The following is a 7,422-nucleotide window of genomic DNA, read 5'->3' as shown; positions in this document are numbered from 1 at the left end:
AATTTAGAATATCACGCACAAGTTGCAACACATAAATAAATGCTGGGGTAATAAACATAGTGGTGACATCTACAATGAAAACGGTAAATGGAGAGGGTCCTGAGAAAACGTCTCTGGTACTGGGGCACACTCCTCTTCGATCGGGGGAAGCGGATTGACTAGCCGATGAATGCGTCTCTCCTGGTCGGGTCTCAGTGGTCTGCCAATAGCGATCTGAGGATTTAAATCAGCGAGGCTCTGGAGATAACCCATTACTCGCTGAGTCAAACACTCTTGAGCGATAACATACTGGGCAAGGTTGGCCAGTACCGGGTCTCTCTCAATTCGTCCACCGGGAAAAGATGTTACTTCTCCGGGTGCTGCACGACTCGGAAAGTAATAATACCCTCGTTCGCTGGCATAGGGTACCACGAATCGAAGACGAGCAAGCGCTTCGTATGCAGCAGCTTCTATGGCCATATGCGGAGTCGGCATGGATTTCCCCACGAAGGAGACTTCCGTTGGGTCTTGGTTTGGGTTTACGGGAGGGATGTGCACCACTGCCCAATATTTCGAGGTGGATGGGGTGATCCTCGATTTGAGCAACTCGTACTGGGGTGGATGGATAGCACTCATGGTACTGCAGGTAAAGTCCCACAATATTTTAACAAAACTACCCGGGGTTGCGTTTGGAGTTCTCAGATAAATACTGGGGGTCGGCATGGCAAAGAAATGGTTGTGAGTGTTGTGCACAAGGTGAGGGGTACTTGGCAAGGTCACGAGGTGGCCTTTTATATAGCATTGGGGCTGGGTTATTTACCGCGGTGAAGGGTAACTAGTTTGTCGGTTCTGCTCTTGGGGTCGGGGTCAATGCCACAGATATACATATCTCATAAATGTGACGCATTGCTGTGGGTGTCGTCGGGATGGTTCTGGTAGCTGCACCCGGAATTTAAAAATGCAACTGTACGCTGACGTACCTATGCATGGCTACTATTCAAAAAATAGGGGCGCACAAGCAGACAGCATTTAGTTATGGTGATACAGGATCACACAATTACAAGGCTTAGAAATACTAAGGCTCGGTACTATTCGAGCGACTTAGTCTACTTCGTTCATATCTAGGCGGGCATGCCTTGTGGACGTCGAGGCTTCTCCACGGGTTTCACTGTCTGGATTAGCTGGATGAGGTTGAGGGGCTGCAGGGTCGGGGTAGCGATGATGACCATCGCGGGGGTTGTTGGCCACAATCCCGTTGGAGCGTGTTCCCAAAAGGCGACGAAGCACTTCTGGGGACACCAAAGCATTTTGGTCGATGGCTGGGGAAGTCCTCAAGGAATCGATCGGGTGTCCGAACAGCACGACTGGGTTGTCGGCGTCGGGCTCATCTTCTCTTCTTGCCGGGGCTCGGCAAACCAGTTCTCCACGAGCTGCGATCAGATCAAGGGTGATCTGATCGAACAGTTCCTCTAGTGCACTTACATAGCGCACCAAATGCAACAATGCAGGATCCGTCTCGTGATCTCCGTTGGCAACCTGGGGCGGCCTACCATACCCGTCACGGCTGGGGTAGTAGTAGAACGAGCGACATTTAACTCTGGGCGACAAGTGTCGGAGTTGAACTATAGCCTCTTGAGCTGCTAGCTAGATGGCTTGTGGCTCAAAGGAAGTTGTCCTTCCAGTGAACCTGTAGGGGCGTTCTGGCAATAGACCCCTACCATAGATGTGTACAGTGGCCCAGAATTGACGGCTCTCACCTCATGGGTCCTTGGTACACAACATATCCTGGGGGCTCTTCTAATGCATAGGCACGGCGGGTGAGGTTTGCGAGCACGGTCACAAAACCTCCAAGGTTGGTGGCTGTGGTCTCATTGTGCACAAAGGGCCAGGCATTATGCCTCGAGTTGGGGGAAGAGGCTGTGTTGTGCTGTGGCTAGCGTGCCCTTTTTATAGAAAAGGGGACGGAGTCTTCCTTCGCACGCTTGCGAATGAGACAAATTAGGTGTCGGTAACTGGCGCGTGATCGACAGGCTAGGCTGATAGGTTGGGCACCGACTGCCAAAAGCGTCGGGGTCACTGTGTGGCTATCTTACACGAGAAGCTTGGCCGAGGATAGGTTATGGTCTGGTGGATAGGTTAACCTAGGTTTATTGTCCTGGCTAAGATAGGATTAGCCAATGGTCAGCCTGGCTCTGATACCAAGTTTGTCACGACCGGTTTTCGGGATATTAATTTCCCAGAAAATAGCCCTTGTGCTCACCAGCCCCAGGATTACTGTTAGCTGATGAGGCACCAACTTGATACAGAAATTCCAAGCAAAGTACAAAATATGTAGTACAAGACCATTGTGGCCTCTGAGTACAACAATTGGTTTCTAGTGGTTGATGGCGGAAGCGGTTTGTGGTTCATCTGCGTCTATGAGACTCCATTTCCCACAGGAACAGCTGACCAGGATAACTCCTATCTTCGCGAGGCTACTATCTCCATTGCGTAGGTTCCGGGGCTGTCGTCGCAACGCTCCTCTCCACGCAAGAAATCTGGCCAAGACAATAGCCAGGGACAAGCCAGTGAGTACTTTGAATGTACTCGCAAACATCATGAAAACAGGTATAACATAGCAGGTGATAATCATGCACTAAAATAATCCGCGATCACTTAGTCAGTCCCAAAATAAAACTCACGATGCACGTAAGCAGGAAATTAAAAGTGCACCGATCAGGTGTCTGAAGCGACACCTTGAATGGGTAATAATATAAAGCGTGCCTCAGTCGGGCGTCTGAGCGACGTCACATAAAGGGCTTATATAAAAGAATAACAAGCATGCCACAGTCGGGCGTCTGAGCGACACCACATAAAGGGCTTATAAGGTAAATAAATAACAAGCATGCCACAGTCGGGCGTCTCAGCGACACCACATAAAGGGCTTATAACGTAAATAAATAACAAGCATGCCACAGTCAGGCGTCTCAGCGACACCACATAAAGGGCTTATAACATAAATAAATAACAAGCATGCCACAGTCGGGCGTCTCAGCGACACCACATAAAGGGCTTATAACGTAAATAAATAACAAGCATGCCACAGTCGGGCGTCTCAGCGACACCACATAAAGGGCTTATAACGTAAATAAGCATGGTCAATATCCAGGAGGTAGAACCGTCCCAGGGATACTCAATAATTCAAATAATGTAAATAGTTAGTCCATAATAATAATAATCATAATCATCACGAGTCACAAGTCATGATCCAAGTTCTGGTTTAACAGTTTTTCTCCTCCGAAGACCGACACTTTACCCATCCCAGACTGTAGTCCTTACCCATGGACACGGCTATTCGAATAGATGTATAATCTCTGCAGTGGGTGTACTCTTTACCCACGGGTAACGGATTTCTTTAGTCCATCGGGACTAATTCCGTCTACGGTCTTTTAATTGAAAACACACCTAACCGCACACACCAGTCTAACTTACCGATGTCTGGAATCACCCACGACACCCGTTAAGCGAAACTCTAAGTGGGGAGGCTACAACCTCGATGTAGCATGGGATCAAATTTATATTGCGCGCTCTAAGGGGTGCCCCCTCTCGGTCCCAACCGGAAACACCCATGCCCCCTGACCGGATGACTGGCTTTAATCCAGGGCCATGGAACCCTCATCACGGCCCCTCTATTTGGTGTGTACAAGGAAGGGGTTGACAACTTACTAAACCGTACCCTACCTATGGCAGGGACAAGTGGTAGTACGAAACAAGTATGGGAGGTTACTGGAACAAGACTCGATCTACGGCCGACTCAGGAGGTTTATGTATTCCCTGCATGGTTAGCATAGCAATGTTCTTCATAGTTTCCCGACTGGGTCACCACCCCTCATGCCCCATCATGCCTTACTGCACATTCTCGCCACAACGAGACATCAGTCACGGGGTTGTGTTCACCGGAACATAACCTTCTTTTGGACTCCCTCCGAACTATCATCAGGCACATGTGGCATGAGAAGTAGCTACGGTCACCAATGTCACATACATAACAGAAAAGATTTTCACCATGTGCTTATATGCATGAGTATGATTCCACATAAAATAACACCATTCCACATTAGCATAAATGATGGAGTTCTAGAATATTCTAGCAAAACAGCACCCAACTTGTATCATATATGAGTTCAAGATGCTTGCCTTCAAGGTGTGGAGGGGTGAGGTGCACTCCAAAACTTTTGAAAGTTATAATCTCCCCTCCAAATTCCTATTTTCAAACATATTCCAATAACACATATTTTAAAAACAGCGCAAAAAGTTGTCCTAGATATTTTTGAAATAAATCCTAAAATAAACTAGGTGGAATTTGAGAGAGGTAGGAAAAAGAATTAATTCATTTGGAGTTTTATTTAAAAAGATATAGCCAGTCAAAATCTGATTTTAAAATAAAACTGAAAAGAAAACGTTTCGGACGAAATACGCTTTCGAGAGGGGGACACGTACTTCGGGCTTTACGCCTCCACTTAAAACAGCGTGGGCCGGCTCGGGGTCACTGACAGTGGGTCCACGGGGCCCACTGGTCAGGTTTGACCAGTCGCCTCTCCCTCCTCTTCCTCTGCCCGAGCGGAGGCGGGACTCCGGCGGTCGCCGTCGACGAGCGGCGTCTCCCCGCGGGGTCCTGAGGGTCGGGATGGATCCGCCAGTCCAGGGCGGTCCTCCCGGTGGTCGCTAGGCAGGTGGGGACGGAGGGAGTCACCGGCGGCGAGCTTCGCGGCGGAGATGGCTTCAGGTGGATTTGGGGGCCGGGGCTATGGTGGTTCCCGAACGCGTTTGAGGGTCTGAGTGGTTCCGCAAGGTTGAGGGGAAGAGGATGGTGGCACTGGGAGGGCAAGGGGGCTCCGGCTACGGCGAATGTAGCTGAGGGACGGCGACGGCCGAAGTTGCCGGAGGCGGAGAAGGCGGTGGTTTCAGAAGAATTTGAGCGAGGGGGTGCACTCTATGGCTTGCCTGAGGATGCTCGAGCGAGGCCTGGGGCCATTTATAGCCGGGGAAGGTCGGTTCCGCCGCTGCGGGGGATAAGATCGCCGGCGGACCACTTCTGTTGCGGCAGGGCGACGTGGCGATGGCCAGAGCAGGGTCGGTGCTAGCGGACGGGCTTGGAGATAAGGACGGCCTACTCACGAGGGCAGCTGGCGAGGAGTTGTGGCTCGGGCGGCGCCGTCCATGGCAGAGGCGCACTGTGGACGCCGGCGTGCCGCCAAGAGGGCCCTGACGGCGGCGCCGTAGGGCACCAGGGTGGCTTGGAGTGTTCTGGCGAGTGGTCGAGGGCGGTGCGTGGCCCTGCAGGCGAGCAAAGGCCAGGGCGCGGGGTAGCGAACGCGGCGGCTCGGTTGCGCGCGCGCGTGCAGAACGTGCGCTCTGGGCGCGCCTAGAGCATGCACGCGACATGCTCGACAGAATGCCAGGGTGGGCTAGAGTGCTTGAGCGAGGTTGGCAATTAACAGGACTGTGCTAGAGTTTGCAAGGAGGTTAATGGACATGGTGGTTAGGTCAGGGGATCAAGTTTATAATGTAAACTAAAAATCATGCCAATTCTGGCTATGCACACAAAGTGTTCGACAAAAAGCTAAGGGCATCTAGGCAACTCCTGGGGTGGCCAAACTCTCCAGATCATATTCTCTTTAGATGATAAAGAGGGTGGCAAGGTTAGTTGGTCAAGACCAGAAACTTGTTAGTGCAAATATTTGAGAAAACCAATTTCGGGCAGAGACTAAAGGTTATTATCTCATGAACCAAAAATACTCCAATGGGTCCATCCTCCTGGACTTAAGAGTTTTGTAGGGAGGACTATAAGCAGGAAAAAGAGTCATGGGCAACAGAGCAAAATAAAATGGGGTTGCAGTAGAAAGTGCCAAACTGGACCAGAGAGCAAAAGAGGATGATTTGCTCAAATTTTCCAAAGAACACCAGTGGGTTTTTGCACAAAATTGAATAATATTCTCCTACTAGCATCCCCAAATTTTGGTGGAAGTTTTCAAGAAATATTTAAATAGGTTGAAGTGCAATTTTACCAACTGGACCAGTTTTGAAAATTAAGGGTAGAGCTTAAAATCTCCAATGAATAAAAGATATTTTTGCATCAGGGTGATTTAAAAACACCACATGACATCCCCAAATTTTGGTGAAAATTTTAAATGCATTTATCAAATGGTTGCAGTGCAAAAGAGGCTCCAAATTTATGAAAAATCATTTTAAAAGAATAAAGCTCAGGAAAAACAATTATGCAAATAAATCCACTGATAAAGAATTGTTTTATTGAGAGAGTATACAAGTCCAATAATATTTTTGGAAAGTTCTCACTTGGGGGAAAAACTCCACAAGATCAAAGAAAAGAGAGGTTCTGAAATCCAAAGATAAATCCAGAAAATAAAATTTTAATTTCCTGGAAAAAAATTAATTAATAAAACAAGGTAAAATTTTTGGGGTGTTACAAGTATGTATCGGCGGTGGCATCTGGCTCCTGGGCTCCGACATCTGGTTGCATCAACCTGAAAGAAGAAGAAAAGGGGAAAAGGGGGAGCAAAGCAACCGTGAGTACTCATCCAAAGTACTCGCAAGCAAGGATCTATACTACATATGCAACATTATCAAAGGGAGGCTGTATATGTGGACAGGGCGGCAGAAATGCCAGAATAGAGAGAAGGCCTACTCCTATCAAAGACTAGCATCTTCTGGAAACCACCATCTTGCAGCAATAGGAGGGAGTAAGGTAGCATAAAGCAAGGTAGTAGTAGTAGTCTTATCAACCTCGACCAGAGATCCTTTCTCGACTCCCAGCGAGAAAGCAATCCCAGAGCCATACTATCTAGTTATCATCATAATCCATTACTCATCACAAGTATCCAGTTCTAGTTGTATCGATCGGGATACAAATCCAAGTGGCCCTTACCGTAGGACAGGCTATCGATAGATGTTTTCTTCCCTGCAGGGGTGCACCAACTTACCCACACGCTCGATTAACTCCGGCCGGACACACTTTCCTGGGTCATGCCCGGCCTCGGCCAAACAATACGCCGCAACCCGACCTAGGCTTAATAGAGAGGCCAGCACGCCGGACTAAACCTATGCCCCCAGGGGTCATGGGCCATCGCCCCGGGAACTCCTGCATGTTGCGTGGGCGGCCGGTGAGCAGACCTAGCTACCTCCTTAAAAAGACAGGAGCTTACGAGTCCAACCCGGCGCGCGCCGCTCAGTCGCTGACGTCTATTAAGCTTCGGCTGATGCATACGACGCAGAACGCCCATACTATGCCCACGTGATGGTTAGTGCTATCAGGCCAGAGGCCCCTCGGATCAAATATCCAAATCGTAGTGGATTAGGAACGCGCGGTAACAAGCAGAGACTCACGAAAGATGTGACCCCGTCGCCCCGTCTCGAGGACTTGCGGCAAGGTCTAAGAATGTCCGG

This window comes from Triticum aestivum, chromosome 4D (assembly GCF_018294505.1).
Source record: "Triticum aestivum cultivar Chinese Spring chromosome 4D, IWGSC CS RefSeq v2.1, whole genome shotgun sequence".
NCBI classification, from domain to species: domain Eukaryota; kingdom Viridiplantae; phylum Streptophyta; class Magnoliopsida; order Poales; family Poaceae; genus Triticum; species Triticum aestivum.
The sequence above is the reverse complement of the archived record's forward strand: the minus strand, read 5'-3'. Positions refer to the sequence as shown.